This window comes from Solanum dulcamara, chromosome 2 (genome assembly GCF_947179165.1).
Source record: "Solanum dulcamara chromosome 2, daSolDulc1.2, whole genome shotgun sequence".
Lineage (NCBI taxonomy): Eukaryota > Viridiplantae > Streptophyta > Magnoliopsida > Solanales > Solanaceae > Solanum > Solanum dulcamara.
The window spans coordinates 43,920,820-43,939,522 of NC_077238.1; the positions used below are offsets into that span (position 1 = coordinate 43,920,820).

The window sequence follows — 18,703 nt, forward strand, 5'->3', positions numbered from 1 at the left end:
TTTGAATCACCAAATTTGGTTGAGCAATGGAGGACAAATCGAAGTTTGAAGTTACCATATAAAGTTGAGTTCGTCCTTGGTCTTTTAATAAAAGACCAAGGTCTTTCCTTCGCAAATGCGGCCTAAGTGGACCGTAAACATGGAGGTCAGTCTGTTTGGCCTTTGCAAATGCGGCCAGTGGCCCATGAACTCAGAGGTGAAAGAGTCATACCTCTATGAACGTGGCCCAGGCTCCGCGAATAAGGAGGTTAATTTCTTGAACCTCTGCGAACACGGCCAAGGGCCCACGATCGAGAAAAAGAAACTTGGCTGCAATAGAAATCTGGTGAAAAGATGACTTTCACCATGTTCAAATATTCCTACGGGGTACTCGAAATTCGTTCGGAGTCCGTGCGTGCAAATGAGATATGCTACCCCACCGAATTCGAAGTTATGGACTCAATGGTGCAGTCAAAACTTCCATATGAGGTCCTTACGACTAAAAGTGGGTCACACACCCAAGGTCCATTATGAGCCAAATTCAACAATGGTTCTCGGGAATAGGCTGAAAGTCTCAACAAGCAAACGAAGGATCATTCTTGACCAAACTCAATATTTCACAGCTAACCGCGCTGTTAGAATTTTTATCTTACTGCGTTTTCCAATAATGTTGACTAAAGTCAACCATGGACAAAATTTCTAAGGCACTGCCAAATGGCCTCAAACTCGTATTGGTTACCTCGATACTCATATCGACCATGCTACTAGCTTAATGTGGCCAGTCCAGAGCTAAAGCAACCATCAGAAATTCATTTTGAGGTCATTTTACTGAAGTTATGATAAAAGTCAACTTTTCAAGTTATAAAAGCTCAAAAACAAGGAAACGGGTCTAAAATCCAAACGAACGATCGGCCGACCGAGCTACAGGTGCTAGCAAGTCATAAATGACCCGAGATCGCTATAGAAATGCTCTAAACGATGAAACTGAAGCAGTATTAGGAAAATGACCTGGAGGGTCATTACATAACCTAATTAAAATAATTCCCATAAGAATACCCACGGGTAGTATCAAAAATAGAAAACAAATAAAATCACAAAAAGAAATTGATCCGAACAAAATTATCTGAGTTTAGAAAAAAATGTTAAAATAGGCTAAGCAACCCATGAATAATATTTAATAACTATTCAAATTAATAAAATAAATACTCAAAATGTTATAGAAAATGTCAAAAATGAGTAGTTCACTGAAACCAAAATCAAATGGCTTAGTAACTAAGAAAGTCCAAAAACAATATGTCATCAACTTAAATATGATATAAAGAAAAATATTGCTAAAGTACAATTCAAACAATACAAAAACTATAAAAGAAACAACCATAGTTGATTGATGTCCTCAAAAAAGTGATAATGTATATTAAAAAAACTGAAGTAATTTTGTACAGCAACAAAACTAAAGAAAATTTTCTCATAACCATGACAATTATTAATAATGAAAACAATAACGTTGAAGACCATAACGGTGAATAAAAAATAAAGATTTAATAGTAATATTTTACCATATATAGCAATGGTCACCAAAGTTCACTGGAGATGGAGTACTCTCTCCAGATCTGGCCGGAAAATGAGTAGGAGTGCAAACCCTGAAACTTTTAGCTCCTAGTTTTATCGGAGACGAAGGTGACGGGTTGTTTCAACGAGCTTGAGATGGTGGTTGTTTGGTGTTGTTTCAGTTTTGTTGTAGTGGTGTGGTAGTGGTGTTGGTGGTCTGGTTTCGTCAAATATGGTGGTGCATTAGTGATGGTGTTGTTCACTGGAAAGTTAAAACAAAAGATGGAAAAGAAAAATGGGGATGATGGATACGTTAGGTTGCTGCGCAGCTGATTATGCGAGGTTGGAGCTTGCTAGCTCGATGGAGATGGTGTTTGGTTGTTTTTTCAGCGAGCTTGAGCTCATTTTTTGGAGGAGAAAAGGGTTTGAGAAGATGAGGGAGCAAGACTTAGGGGTGGCGCCTTGGATCAAGAAAATAGAGAAGAAAAGGTTTAGGATTTTCCCCTTAGCCCATTTTTGTCCATTAATATATCTAAATATTTTATCCACCACCCATGGGCTAAAAATCATGGGTCGAAAATCATGGCCTAATTAAATATTTGGGTAATAAAATATTTTTTTGTGCTTCAACATTATTTTTAGACTATGCTCATAATACTAAAATACATATGAATATATATAACAATAGCATGAAAAAATGCAAATTAACGAACTGTTAAAAATAGCTATAATTAAAACTAAATAAAATAAACTCACAAAAATCCTAATCTAAGGATAATTATTAATATTTTTTAAAAACAAACTGAAAAGATGTGTAAAAAATTATATTTTGTGTTCTTTAACAATCCAAAAGTCTGAAAACGTTAATTTTGAGTACAGAGAGCCAACATTGGATGTCAACAGCTTGCCCCTTTTTAACTGAAGATGATGTAGAAGTCTTCAGGTGAAAATATTGACATGCAGCCAATTTTGCTCGACAAATGATTATTTTTTGTAAAAAAAATTAAATAATAAATTGATTAAACTCTAAAAGAGAATTTTTTGTAAAAAAAATTAAATAATAAATTTATTAAACTCTGATTGAGAGTTTCCTACATACCCCGAGCTAGATGAGGATCGGGCCATGTATAGTTTGAAAATTGAGGCAAATAGCCTATTGTCTTGTTGTTTAGAGTTGACGACTCTGGTCCTGTTGAAAGGTTTCATATGTTACCGATGTCTCTTCCAAAATTGCCCCAATATCGAGTTGTGATAGTTGGGAATGCAAGACTGTGCACTTGCTAGAGTGAAAGGATGATTACGTCCTTGTGATGACTGAACTCTGGATAGAGCTTCCTACATATCTCGAGTGTCATGAGAATCAAGTTAATGTAGTTCAAATTTCAAAGTTGCGGTAAATTTTAATTGACTCTCAAAATTTTCTCTAGTGTTGTCACTATTTTCTTTAGTTAGAATAGTAAAAAGAATTTAGTACAAATGGAGGGCCAAAATTGTAATGTAAATGCCCTTCGACTGATGGGGAAAGCATGTGATGTAAATAACCTCCGACTAGCGGGGAAAGCATGTAATGTAAAAGGCCTCTGATTGGTAGGATAACAAAATGTAAAAGCCTGTAAAATGTACTTAAAAGATAAAATACCCATATTAAAAGGTTAGTGCTTGTAAAATTTATTGAAAACACTCACTAGAGTATAGATACATGCATTAAAAGGTGGGTTCATGTAAAAAAATGTATTGAAATACTTGCATTAGAAGGTGAGCGCCTGTAAAATTTAATGAAATACCCGCATTAGAAGGTGGGCTCACGTAAAATGTACAGAAATACTCATATTAGATGGTGGATGCCTGTAAAATATAATAAAATACATGCATTAGAAGGTGGGTGCCTGTAAAAATGTAGTGAAATACCTGCATTAGACGGTGGGTGCCTGTAAAATATAAATGAAATACCCGCATTAGAAGGTGGGTGCCTGTAAAATGTACTGAAATACCCATATTAGAAGGTGGGCGCTTGTAAAATATATTAAAATACCCGCGTTAGAAGTTGGGCACCTATAAAATTTACTAAAATACCCCTCATTTGAAGCTGGACACCTTGGCTTAAAAGTTAATGCCCGTATTTGAAAACAGAAAACATGAATTATTTTTTTCATTTTCATTTTTTGTGTGTTTGTTTTTGTAAGAAATATTGAAAAGTGAAAAAGACAGAATCACATCTTAACTTTAGTTGGTACCAATAATTAGTATTGTTTATAAGAATTCCACCATCTTTTTTTAGCTAACCGAGATCAACATCAAAGTAATTTCTATAGTTTTAATTAGTATCTCAAACATACCTAATTGTCGACATGATTTGTTCATCTTGTTTCAAGTGCCCTCACCGTAAATAAAGTTCTAAATTTACAAATATTAGAATATTTTAATTTTAGGACATTTTGGAAAGTACGCTCACGCTCAGAATGATATTCATGCATGTAATTGTAATACCATAGGCTTGACCTTTATGTAAATCTCCACTAATGTGAGAACATTTGAAATGAAATCATGTAGGACTTGTTATCGGCTAGTAATGTAGGCTTAGGAAAGGGTAGGATACTCATTTTGGATAAAAGTGACTTAATTCCTTCTTGAGTTTTGCACTGAATTTGTGCTTTCAACATTTGTCATGCCTTTAGAGCTTAATCCTCATAGTTGTTCCTTTCTTGTGTACTTTTGGACTTCTTTTGAAGCTTAACTTGTCTGAGTTTTTTTTCCATCATCCTTTGAAGTTTCTCCCATTTGTTTGGAGTATTCTTCTTCATTTTTTGCAATTTTGTTTGCTTGAACTTGTTGAATTTCAACTTTCTTTTTTTAAAAAGGTCATTCTTACATAATAAACTTTGAAGGACTTTTCAATTTTTTGTCTTTGACAACTTTGAACTTTAAATCTTTTTTTGTAACTCATGTCTTTAGTGCGCTCAAAAAGGTCAGGCCAAGAGAGTGCGTATAAGTACTCAGAAAGGGTATAGGCTGAAAATGTGGTTATCAAAAAAAAGACTTTAGGCTCAAAGTGGGACATGCTAAGGATTAATGCCATTTGGAAGACTTTGAAAGGAACAAACGGGTCAAACAAGGCCTACAGTTATTTTTCAAATCAAACATTACTAAAATTCTGCCTCGATAACATTCAGACCAAGTTCTAGATCAACAATACACACAATTGAATTTAATTCAAAACTCACCTCAAAATGCACATGAAATGGTGAAGCTGGCTTTGTTCTTATTTTGAAAGCATGCAAGAGAATATTTTTATGTGTAACAAGGTATGAATGAGAGGTACCAAAAGAATCTATGGTTTGAGAAGAAGTCAATCTTCTCCATTGCATCGGTTGTTCTTTCATATGCATACTTTAATTAGGTTGGCTCTAACTAAGTCAAAAATGTGATTTTAATAAATATAAAATATTTATTTTGAAATTTTTTGAATAAGGAATACCGAAATCTAAAAGGGTTGCCTACATAACTTATTGAGATGAGAATCAGGTATGCATAGTTCGTACAGATATGTCACAAATATGTGTTTCGAAAATAAAATATACTTTTTCAAAGAAAAAAATAAGAGAATTGAGAAATTTATGAGTCACAATGAAGGGCGAACAACCCAAATTAAAAAAAGGTTAAATAAAAACTTTCTTAAAAAAATAATAATATGTAAGACCCCAAAAGTCAGAGAGTTGGAACAAAAGAGAAATATTCAAAATATAGACTGGACTCAGTATTACGACTCACCCTATGACTCGTAGAGGTTTCTACGACTTGTAGAAATGAGTCGTAGAGGGAGTCTTCGGTGTTGAATAGGACCAAAGCTCACAAAAGGTCCTACAAGTCAACATTATAACTCGTAGTTCATTCCACGAGTCATAACACTGACCCGTAACCCAACTTCAGAGGCCCATGTTTCAGAGACCCTTAAAGTTTGCAGGGTTTGGAACCTACAGGATGAGTCCAAACGACAATTCATTATCACTAAGATGAATCATAGAAATGACTCATTTGCATACTTTAAAGGCTTGATTTTTCAGAATTTTTCCTCAGACCTACTGGTCGAGTCATCTTGATGATTTAGTCAACTTTTCTATAGATCATAGAGTTATCCCGTAGGTCTGAATTTGAAGTTTTAATGAAAGTTAGTTTTGTCATTTCCAAGTCAAGTTCAATGAACCTAGACACAATTATGGATAAGTTCAATCCTATATCTACCCAATCCTTTGAAATTTCCCTCGTTCTAAATCACTCTCCCAAATTCTGTAAGGCAAGAACTAAAATTCTGAGGTTTCTTCTTCAATTTTGAGTAATCTCAATCAAGGTATGTGGGGGTTGATCAATAGGTTCCTTTTACCCATGGAGTCCTAAAGTTTTCTCAATTTTGCTTCAATCTTCAATTAATTTATGAACCCTAGTTTTGATGAATTGCATTGGGCTATTTCAATTTCATTTTGATTTTTTATCAATGATTATTCTAAGCATGTTTCTACATGAATTGCATGAGTTTTAGTTGAATTATGAATGCCCATGCATAGAACTATTTTCAAGCTATGGTTATGAACTTAAAGATGATTTTCATTAGTTGACTATCAGTTTGATGATTTTCAAGGAAAGTTCTATGATTTAAAGTTGAGATTTATGATTTAATGATGAAAGTTATGATGATGATAAATTATAATCTAAGAAAGTTATTATGGTGTGATAAGTATAATTCTCACACCATGTGTTCAAGATAGTGATAAGTACAATTCTCATCAAAGTTATGGATTCTTATGAATATCTAAAGTTAATGAGTTACTCCTAATATGTTTTATAAAGATGGATTGATAGGTAGTTACTATGTTTCCCTATTATATTATGATTATGTTTTTATGAGTTTTCATTGGGATATTGACTAAGCACCGAGAGGGCTTTTAGGTGGGGTTCGGCCCGATAACGCAGTTACCCAATGGAATCCTATAGAAACCTAAAGTCCCAAACTATGCTACCCTCATAGGCAAGCCAACATTTCTTAGAATAATGACTATAATGCTATCAATAATTATACTAATCAAACCGCATATGTCTTTCTCCTACCAAAAGGAAAGAAAAAAGAAATAAGGATTTCCCCTTTCCTTTGATAATGGGTTGCCTTCATGGCCTAGCTAGTAGATACACATATAGCACAGTTGAGTTGAGTTGAGTACCATGACAGAGTATACCCTAGCAAGTTAGTCTCCCCTTTCTCGATGAGGTTTCATCAGATTCCATGTTATAGCTTGCATGTTCTTAACATGTCAGTTAAAGATGTTATCCCACACAAGTTGAAAGTTAAACTATGATTTCTATGATGAAGTTTTATGATATGCATTGACCTTGAGTTTTCTTATGTTTTCAATTGCTTTTAAGCCTTAATCATGTTCATTATGATTGGTACTCATGACTATCCTCTTCGTGTCTAGAGTTGCTTTAGATATTTGAAGTTGGTGAGTCCTCATTCTATCGAGTACATGACTTTCATTCTCATTGCTTACTTTAATTTTATTTTCCTAATTCGATGAGGTAGGAGCTTTTCCTAAGCCCCCGTCAAAGACTAGACTAAAGGCATGTTAGGACGCTATGTGATGTAGTCCGATTGGACATCTGTTGAGTTTTATATCCCTTAGACCCATTCTATTGAGATTTTACTTCCGCGTCTACTATTATGTTTCATTACCTTATGTATGTGATGTATGCTAAGATGGCTTGGTTGGGGTTCCTCACATCTCAATCATCATGTCGTGGCTTGGCTCTAGTTCAGGTCATGACAAATTTGGTATTTGAGCACACGACTTAGAAGAGCCCTAGTGAGTCTAACATGCCATGTTAAGTAGATAATTGTTCATTGGTGTGAAGCATGCCACATTTATGAATTGGAGGCTACGATAGAAAAGTCTTACTTATTTCATGATCTATGTCATACGGTAGAGTAGTATCTAAATCTTTCCCTCTAATGCATGTTCTTTGCGATGTTTAGAAAATTCCTCCACGAAGATACCCCGCTAGAAGGAATGTGGTTGGAGAGGAGCACCAAGCTCCGAATGATCCTTTGAATAACCAAGTCTCTGATGCCGAGTTTCTAGAAGCCTTCCATGTACTTGCACAAGCCGTTACAGCCCAAGTTAACCATGAAGTTGTTGCACCCATGAACCCAAATGGGGTACAATGGCAATAAAAGTTCTTGATCTCATGAGGATGAATCATCAAGAGTTTTGGGGTTCCAAGGTGGGAGAGGATCCATAAGAGTTTGTTGATAGCATTTACAAGATTATGAATATTATGGGTTTAGCCTAGTTGAGAAGGCAGAGTTGGCTACATATCAATTGAAGGGTGTTTCCCAATTTTGGATTGATCAATAGAAGAGTGAGAGATCTAGAGAGGCAAATCTCATGACTTGGGATGAGTTCAAAGGAGTATTTCTTAATCGCTTCTTTCCATTGGCGTTGAGGGAGGACAAGGTTCAAGAATTCATAAACCTTAAGCAAGGTGGTATGAGTATCATGGAGTATGCCCTCAAGTTTACTCAATTGTCAAAGTATGCTCCATTTATGGTTGCCGACTCAAGAGATCGTATGAGAAAGTTTGTGTTGGGTGTATCGGATGTTGTCACAAAGGAGTGTAAGATGGCTATGTTGATTTGGGAGATGGATATCTCTAGAATTATGACCTATACGGAGCAAATAGAGAGTGAGAAGCTAAAGGAGAAAAGGGAGTCCAAGAGGCCAAAGACCGACGGTGGTGATTTCTCTCATGGTAAGTCCGAAAGTGGTAAACGTCCTTATTTTTGCCAAAGGTAATACAGCCAAGGATTTTCAAATACCACTACTCCAAGGTTTGACAAAGATAGGATGCCCAACCCTAAGACTCAAGAAGGTGCTGCTATTGGACAAGTTACTCCCACATGCAAGAAGTGTGGCAAGAACCAAAAGGGTGTGTATTTCGCGGGTTTAAATGTGTGCTATCGATGTGATAAGTCGGGTCATCACGCTAAGGAATGCAAGGTCAATGATGGTCATCATCAAGGTCAATTTGATCAAGGTGATCAAGTGCAACCAAAGGGTGGTCAACATAACAACCAATTTTATGCTCTTCATGGTAGACAAGAGGTAGAGGAGACTCCCGATGTTGTTATTGGGATGTTACAGGTATTTAACTATGATGTTTATGCCTTAATTGATACATGTGAAAATTTGTATTTAGTTTCCCCTTTTGTGTCCATGAGGTTTGATGTTAGCCCCAAAATTTTGGTGGAGCCTTTTTCTATTTATACTCCCATAGATGAGTCGGTTGTGTCTAAAAGAGTCTATGTAAGTTGTATGGTTTAGGTTTTCCACAAAGTTACTCTATGTGATGTAGTTGAGATTGAGATGACCGATTTTGATGTTATCCTTGGTATGGATTGTCTATATGCATGTTATGCTTCTAGTTATTTTAGAATCCAAGTGATTAAGTTTTAATTTTCTAATGAGCAAGTCCTAGAATGGAAGGGTAGTAATTTTGTATTCAAAGGTCAATTCATTTTGTGTCTTAAATCTCGAAAAATAATTTCCAAGGGTTGTATCTACCATCTTGTGAGGGTTAGGGATGAAAGTTCCAAAGACCTTACTCTATAGTTAGTCACTATAGTTAATGAATTTCTAGATGTGTTTCCCGATGATCTACCTGGTGTTCCTCTCTAAAGGAAAATTGACTTTGGCGTAGACCTTCTTCTAGGCACTCAATCGATTTATATCCCTCCTTACCGAATGTCTCTAGAGGAGTTAAAAGAGTTAAAGGATCAATTGAAAGACTTTCTAGACAAAGGTTTCATTAGACCATGCATATCGCCATGTGGTGCTCCCATTTTGTTTGTTTGAAAGAAGGATGGTTTGATATGTATGTTCATTGATTATCGACAATATAACAAAGTAACAATCAAGAATAAATATCCAATTCTTAGGATAGATAATTTGTTTGACCAATTGCAAGGGGCAAGCTATTTCTATAAGATTGATCTTCATTCCGATTATCACTAATTAAGGGTGAGGGAGAGTTATATTCCCAAAATGACATTTTGAACAAGGTATGGACATTATGAGTTCTTAGTTATGTCATTTGGTTTGAGAAATACCCCTGCGACATTCATTGGTTTGATGAATAGGGCATTCAAGCAATATTTGGACATGTTTGTAATTGTGTTCATTGATGACATTTTTGTTTACTCTCAAAGTGAGGAAGAGCATGCTAATCGCTTGAGGATTGGGTTGCAAACTCTAAAGGAAAAGAAATTCTTTTCCAAGTTTGATAAATATGAGTTTTGGCTAAAGGAGGTGGATTTTCTTGGTCACATTGTGTCTGGTGAAGGGATTATGGTTAATCCGAACAATACCGAGGTGGTGAAGAATTAGCCTAGACCATTGTCCCCTTAGGATATTAGAAGTTTCTTGCCTTACAGGATATTATAGAAGATTTGTGGAAGGGTTTTCCTTGATTTCATCACCTTTGACTAAGTTAATCCAAAAGAAGATGAAGTTTTAATTGTTAGAAGCTTATGAAAGGAGTTTCCAAGAGTTGAAAGATCATCTTTCTACCACTCCTATTTTGACCTTACCGGATGGGCCTGATGGTTTTGTTGTATTTTGTAATGCTTCGAGAGTTGGTCTTGGTTGTTTTGATGCAGCATGGTAGGGTGATAGCCTATGCTTCTAGGAAACTTAAAGTCTTGAAAGAAACTATCCAACTCATGATTTGGAGCTAGCGATGGTTGTGTTTGCTTTGAAGATTTGGAGACACTATCTTTATAGTGTCCATGTCAATATGTTCACCGATAATAAGAGTTTACAATACGTGTTTAAGAAAAAAGATTTAAACCATCGGCAAAAGAGATGGCTTGAATTATTGAAGGACTATGATATGAGTGTGTTATACCATTCGGGCAGAGCTAATATGGTTGTCGATGCACTAAGTCCCTTTTCTATGAGTAGCTTTGCATATGTTGAAGAAGGTAAGAAAGAATTGGTTAAGGATGTTCATAGATGGGCACATTTAGGTGTGAAGTTGGTCGATTCCGATGATGGAGGCATTCTTGTTCATAATGATTCAGAATTGTCTCTTGTGGCTGATTTAAGACTAAACAAGACCATGATTCGGCGTTGGTTGAGTTAAAGAAGTTGGTTGCCAAAAAATCCATTGAGGCTTTCTCCTAAGGGGGAGAGGGTGTGCTTCATTACCAAGGTAGTTTGGGTGTTCTGAATGTTGATGGGTTAAGAGAATTGATATTTAATGAAGCTCATAGTTCCTAATATTTGATTCATCTGGGTTCCACCAAGATGTATTTTGATTCAAGGGAAGTGCATTGGTGGAATGGCATGAAGAAAGACATAGCGGAGTTTGTATCTAAGTGTCCAAATTGCCAACAAGTTAAAATTGAGCATCAATGACCAGAAGTTCTAGCCCAAGACATCAAAATTCCTACTTGGAAGTGGGAAGATGTGAATATGGACTTTGTAACGGGTTTACCTCGTACTAACAAGGAATATGAGTCCATTTGGGTTGTAGTAGATTGGATGACTAAGTTAGTTCATTTTCTACCGGTTAAGACTTCTTATGGTGCCGAAGACTATGCCAAGTTGTATGTTTGTTGGTTAGTAACACTTCATGGTATTCCCTTTTCCATTATATCGAATTGAGGTACTCAATTCACTTTACACTTTTGGAAGTCATTTCAAAAGGGTCTCGGTACAAAGGTAAAGTTAAGTATCACTTTCCATCCTCAAACCGATGGTCAAGACGAAACAATGATCCAAATATTAGAGGACATATTGAGGGCGTGTGTGATTGATTTTAAAGGGAGTTGGGATGAAAATTTTTCATTGATTTAGTTTGCCTATAATAATATGTTATACCCCATACTTTCACACCTTGGTACACAGTCTTAAGTCTCTTAAAAAGTGCCATGTGATCTAGATTATCCACCACGAATGAAATAACTCCAAGGAAAGGAGAATGAGATATCTCATAATAAGGAAGATTGGAAATAGGGTTATAAGAATTCGGAAGGAGTTGGAGGCCAAGTAATGGGTCGTAGGACTCGATCTACTTGCGTAAGATACCAACTTGGATGTCCTACGTAATTAAGCTACTTGAGTACACGTCAAGCTTAAGTAGTAAGGAATACATAGGCTCTTAAAGTAAGATGAGATTACGAACCCACGGAAATGAAGCAAGTAGGTGACAAGTAGGTGACGCACCTACTTGTACCAAGTAGGTGATGCACCTACTTAGGGTGGACCCCACATTGCCACGTGGCAGCCATGGATTGGAATCATGGATGAGGTGGTGCCCTAGGGGGTTTCCATGTGACACCCTTAGGGGCTGCCATGTGTCACACCCTAAGCTTGCTTGCTTTTTACTAATGGCAGGGCGAGCTTTGTTGAAGCAAGTGCCTTACCAAAGACAGGTCCATCGCGAATAGCAAAAGGGTATTACCGATGCCTTACAAACTGATAAGAAAGACACGGGGAACCAAGCATGGGCATGCTAAAGCATGTTCGCGCTGTCAAAGCATTTGTGCCAATACTCACTTTTTGTAAGGGTTCTATGGTCGGTCCGTGACCCCTAGATGCCGAAGGCATCCTTGGGGTGATCTCGTAGTTCCTACGGGATAGAGATGATGGGGTCGGTCCATGGATTTTCCTTCCTTTTCTTTTGCCGCATTTTGCTCAAAGTCTATATACACTTAGTCTTATGACTAAGACTTCATTTTCCATCCTTTTTACACTTAGAAAAAAGATGAGAAACATTGAGAAGGAGAGAAGGAGCTACGGCAGCCATGGCTTTGAGGTAAGCCTCCGAATTTTTCTTCATGAATTAATTATCTAAGGTGTTCCTCGATCATGTGGAGGTGTATATATGTAACTTATGATGACTAAGGAGTCGTTTCTTCAGGTGTACACTTGGAAGAATTAGAGAGAAACTTGAGAGAAAGAAGAGAGGAGAGCTACGGCCTAGGGGCTGCCAAGGTAAGCCTCCGATCTTCGCTCCATAAATTAATTATCTAAGGTATCCTAAGATGAATTTAGGGTGTTAATAATGTAAATTTTCTGTTTGGAGCAGCATCAAAAGGGTAACAAACAGTCCGCTAAGTTTCTGCGCGATTAAGGAACTTGCTAGGTGAGTTTTGGCGAGTTCTAGCAAGGTAATGTTTCTCCTTTCAAATTGAAGTTAATGATGTTTTTATGGGGTATATTACATGTTTTAATGAGGTTTGAATTAGTAAAAATGCATAAGTATACTGGACGTTGTAAGCGAACGAAATTGAAGTCGTTCTAGTCGAGTTAAAGTTGTTAAGGTTGCATAGTGTTGTTGTGATTGTGGCATTGTCATTGGAGATGGTTTTATGTCATGTTTCAGGGATGTAACGTGGGTAAAAATAGGTGTGGTTTCTTTTGGTTTCATCCACTTAACCCTCCATTCCGCGTGGTTAAATATTTTATGAATTAACGATTGAAAACCTTATTTTTATATCATGATTTTGGGCGAGTTGTTTGGGACTTGTTTTGTGTAGTGTTGAAGTGGTATAATTGTGTATTGGCTGATGGTTGTGTTTTTTGTTTGTCTGTACTAATTGAAGTTGTAATTGGGAGTTCGGATAGGGCGAGTTATAGAGGAGATGCTGCCCAAATTCCGTTAACTTCTAACTAAGTAATAGACTAGTCGAGAAAGGCAAATAAGGAGTTGGTTCCTATGGGTAGTTGGTGGTAGAATTACAAATTGGAAAGTCGAATTTCACTAACCTTAGTATTACTTTCGTGCTAAATAGGTTAAAGGAGTAACGAAGCAAGCTTGGATGCGAGTAATCCATAACAGGTATGTAGAGCCTACCATTTCTTCTCTTTTGGCATGTCTTAGATGTAAGAGTTATGTATGTAAAGCCTATCTCTCCTTTCTTTTTTCATGTCTTCACGTTAAGTAATGAATAATATGAGCTTGAGGGTAAATTTATTCATAAATTCCAAGCATAAATCACAGTCCTTATTTACTCCTTGATGAAAGCACTCTTACAGTAATTGAACTTGGGCTTCTCAAGCCTTCCATACATTAGGAAGTGATGAGTGTGTAAATCTATCCTTCCTTTCTCTTGGCGTGTCTTAGTCTTAAGTATGATGTGCATATGAAATGTGGGGACAAATCTACTCATGAAGCTCTGAATATGATTCACGACTCCTACCTACTTCTTGAAGTCAGAGCTCCTACGCTAATTGAGTTAGTGTCTCTCACTGTCTCCTAGAAAAGCAGAGGGTATGGAAGGCTTAACTCTTCTTTTCTCTTTGCATGTATTAGCCATAAGTGGATGGGATATGTAATGTGGAGATAATTCTATTCATAGAACCCTGAGTATGGTTCATAAATCTTATTCACTTCTTGATATTAGAACACCTGCGATAGTTGAGTTATTGTCTTATAAGCCTTTTACGTGATGAAAAATATTACACGTGAAGCCTATCCCTCCCTTTTCTTGAAATGTCTTAATGTAAGTGAAATGATATGTGATATGAGTTAGAGATAGTTCTATTTATAGATTCTGGATGTAACTCATGACTTGTACTCACTTTTGAATGATAAGGGCCTTGAAGTAGTTGAACTACTACCCTTGAGCCTTCTATAGGCTGAATAGTGATGGGATGTGTAAGCTCCTATACCTAGGAGCTCTTGAACATACTTTATGGTGATACTTGAGGGATGTTTGATATGTTACAGATTTTTACGTGCACATATATGCATTATGTTATATATGGATCGGGCAAAATGTACCTCGGATTTTTTGCTATATAGGGATCAGGCCGTATATTCCATGGAATGATATATTATATACGGATCAGGCCATCGTACCTCGGCATTATTATATGAGACATGGATCAGGCCGTCGTTCCTCGGCATTATTATATGATATGTGGATCAATTCATCGTTCCTCGGCATGTACTTGCTATATACATGGATTGGGTTGTACGTTCCACAGCGCTAATGGTACATATATGCTTATGATGACAAAATGATGTAGTTGTTACACCGAGTCCCCGAATGGGCCGAATATAGTATGTGATGATAATATGTGTTCCTTTATTTTATAAGATGCAGGTACGGTATATGGCTAAATGTTATACTTTCCCCTTGCATCCCTATTTCAGTTGTTGTCTCAGTTATGATACTTTATGCTTTATATACTCAGTACATGTATCGTACTGACCCCCTTTCTTTAGGAGGCTGCATTTCATGTCCATAGGTATAGATGTTTATTTTGGAGATCCGCCATCTTAGGATTTCCGCTCAGCTATGTCGGAAGTGCTTCACAATTCCGGAGCCTAGTGTTTTTGGGTACTGGTCCTCCTATGTATATATTTTTTTGTTCAGGGGTACGGCATGGGCCCTGTCCTGCCACATGTTGCTGTTACTATTCGTAGAGGTCTATAGACATATATATGTGGGTTATGTGTGAGTTTTGTTCGATTATGGTTATACGATAAGTTGTAAACATTATTATGTTATGGTAGCCTTGTCGGCTTGCTTGCCCTTTCATGACATGATGCAAATGAAAGAGGCTACACGTGTATAAAAATTTTATCACCCACTGGGGTTCGTATGTATAGTTCCTATATCTGATAGTTATGTATATGGGGGTCCAGGTCATACCCTAGTCATTGCCTATGGGGTTGGGTTGTGATATAATAGTTATCACTCTAGCATCTAAGTTGCTCTTTTTAAAGCATTGTATGGGAGAAGATGTAGGTCCCTGGTGGGATGGTTTGAAATAGGTGAGATTGTTACACCCCGTGCTCTCAAGCTCAGAATGTCTTCTTAAGTTCCTTAGACACTATCATGTGAGCCGGATAAGCTACGAAACTATCAAACAACTCTAAGGAAAGAAGATTGTGATACCTCGTGAGAAGGAAGGTTAGAAATGGAGTCATAAGAATCCGAAAGGAATTGGAGGCCAAGTAATGAGTCGTAGTACTAGATTTACCTATGTAAGACACTAAGCTAAGAGTCTTATACACTTAAGTTGCTTAAGGATATATCAAGCTTACGTAGTGCGGATTACATCGGCTCTTAAGACAAGACGAGATTATGAACCCACGGAGGAGAGGAGAAGGTGACACGTGGCAGTAAAAGGAGGTGCCACATGGCAGCCTAGGGAAGTGCCACATGGAAGCAGTTGACCCACCTGCTTGAGGTCTAGTAGGTGACCCACCTACTTAGGGGTGGGCCCCACCAAGGACATATGGCAGCCTTGGAGGCTAAGGGTGGATCCGTGGACCAATAAGGGCTTGACATTTTCACCCTTAGGGTCTGACATGTGTCACTTCCTAAGGAACCATATATATATATATGTGTGTGTGTTAATGACTCTTAAGTCATTTGGAGTCCAAAAATATCAGCTAAACATAGAGACAAAATGTGAGAGGAAGAGAGTACTACGGCAGCCATGGTTCAAGAAGAATTAAGGTAAGTTCTTCACTTTTCTTCCGTGAATTAATTATCTATGGTGTTTACTAAGCACGTGGAGGTGTATATATGTATTTTACGATGTCTACGGAATTAATTCTTCAGCTTGGAACTTGAGAGGAAGTTGAAAGAACAAAGAGGGAAAATGTTAAAAACTAGTTAACAAACCCTTTTTTGCAGGGGACAGTTGTTAGTAATATTGGTATAACTTCTTGTGCATAGATTCTTTTTAGGTGATTAAATATCTTTTCGGAGGTATTTCATAGGTCTATAACTTTCATTTAGACTTTCAAATCCATTTTTGCTTTTAGATTCTCAAAAAAGGGTGATGAAGTGTAGAGGAGGTACTGCCCAGATTTTGGTTTTGGAAATCTTACACGGATTGCTGTTGTTGTTTTGGGCATATCGTTTTGTAAAATATTGATGTAGGGGTGATTCGAAATTGTATGCAACCCTAAGACTCATGTCTATAACTTTCATGAAGGACTTAAACCCTGTTTTCCTCCATTACCCCTTCGAAACGAAGTGATAAGGTAAAATAGTAAGCTGTCTAGAATTCACGTTTTGATAGTTTTGAGTGAGTTGTTGCTGCAGGGGTGTAATGTATTATTGCAGGGACTAAATGCATTCTAAAAGGGATGTGGATGCTTCTGGTTTTATCCACATGACCCCTTGTTTTGTATAGTTAAAGGCGTTACAAAATAAAGGCTAGACGCCCTATTGTGATATCGTATTTTTGAATAAGTCGTTTGGAGTTTATGTTGTATATTATTGGTGTAAATTACTGCAGGTTGTTGTTTTTGGTTGGTTGTAGGTCTTAGGTACCTAATTGGAAATTTGGATAAGGCACATTATAGGGGAGGTGCTGCCCAATTTTCGTTAACGCCTTAACAAACTAAAGAACTAGTCGAGGAAACGACTAAGAAAATAGATTTCATTGATGCTAAGGTGTAACCTAAGATGATGGAAAGTTAAGAAGGGTTGATATTCATATTACTTTTATGTTGGATAGGTTCAAAGGACGACGAAGCGAACAGGATAAGGAATAACTCAGACAAGGTATGTGAAGCTTTCTTTTGGCGTGTTTTTGGGAATAAGTATATAGAGCTATCTTTCTTTTCTTTTGGCATGTCTTAGATGTAAGTTATGAATGATATGTATGTGATATTTGGGATTCAATCCATTCATAAAGCCCTGAATATAAGTCGAAACTCTCATTTACTTTTTGATGTTAGAACTCCTGAAATAGTTGGGTTATTGCCTTTAAGTCTTCTATGTATGAAAACTAGTACATGTAAAGCCTATCTCTTCTTTCCTTTGGAATGGCTTAATTTTAAGTAAAATGATATATGATATGGGTTTAGAGGTAATTCCAGTTATGAGCTCTGAGTATAACTCATGACTTGTAGTCACTTCTGAACATTCAGAGTCTAAAAGTAATCAAATTACTATTCTCGAGCCTGCTATATAATGAATAGTAAGTGGAGGTACCAGCTCTTCTTTTTAAAGGCTCTGAAATGATAAATGCGTCTGATTGCATAAGTTGAGTCTTTGACTAGATAAATTATATTTCTGATTGCATAGACTATATTTTGGATTGTATAAATTGTGTGGCATTATCTTGATGCATGTCTGTGATCCCTGAAGCCCTAACTGATGTAAGCCCTAATGACATCTAAAGGGGTACCTCGGATAAATACTCCCTTAGTCTTCAGGTGATGGTTCACTTGACTGTTTCATCGAGTCTCAGATAATGACTTAGTTCCATATGGTTTCCCATTACTCTACTCATGCATATTGTAACCCATTCTTCACCGCGTCCCATGATGGGCTGGGAATAGTTATCGTGCACAGTTTTACTATTTGTTTCACCATGTCCTGGGTCGGATTTGTACAATTCCACGCATGAGGAAATGATTTCGTATGTGAGGTGTGATATATGTTGTATATTATGACAATACAATTATTCACCGGGTCCCGGGCCAGCTATAATATGATGGTATATGTGGCGAAATAAGGAAGGAACACCGAGTCCCTCCTTAGAGGGCCGGATACAGTATGTATATTATAATGGTACGCTATAGACGTACACTACTCCATTCACTGAGTCCCTCACTAAAGGGGTCGGATACTTTATGTAGGCATGCATATGAGATTAGAGTGATATATTTGCGACCTCGAGCCCCGTAGTGAACTGGATGTAATACAATGACCTACATGATAAGATTATACCATATACAATGATATCATACCGTGTGCGATGATATGATGAAATGAAATACATGACGATACGATGACATATGAATATGAGAAAGTGATTATGACACCGAGTTCACTAGAGGGTCTGGCACAGCATATGATGATGTGTATGATTTACGTGTCCTAAGGTGTAGGTACAGTAATTCGTTAAGTTGTTATACTTGTCCCCTGCATCCCTATTTTAGTTATGGTCTCAGTTACGATGTGTTATGCTTTATATACTTAGTACATATATCGTACTGACCCCCGTTCCCCGGAGGGCTGTGTTTCATGCCCGCAGGTACAGATGTTCATTCTGGAGATCTGTCAGCTTAGAAGTTCCTCTCAGCTATCGGAAGTGCTTTACTGTTCTGGAGCCTAATTTTTGATACTGGTCACTTAATGTATATATAT

At 37.1% G+C, this 18,703-nt stretch overlaps 1 long non-coding RNA gene across 1 annotated transcript in view; it reads right to left on the minus strand.

Moving 5' to 3' along the window:
- Positions 1-2,632: 2,632 nt before the first annotated feature.
- LOC129880534 (uncharacterized) overlaps positions 2,633-18,703 on the minus strand; it is a 28,584-nt gene continuing 12,513 nt past the window's right edge. The window contains exons 2-3 of the long non-coding RNA XR_008765422.1: positions 3,436-3,509; positions 2,633-2,862 (exon numbers count right to left, since the gene is read on the minus strand). This is a non-coding gene — a long non-coding RNA (uncharacterized LOC129880534). The remainder of the gene's footprint in view (positions 2,863-3,435; positions 3,510-18,703) is intronic.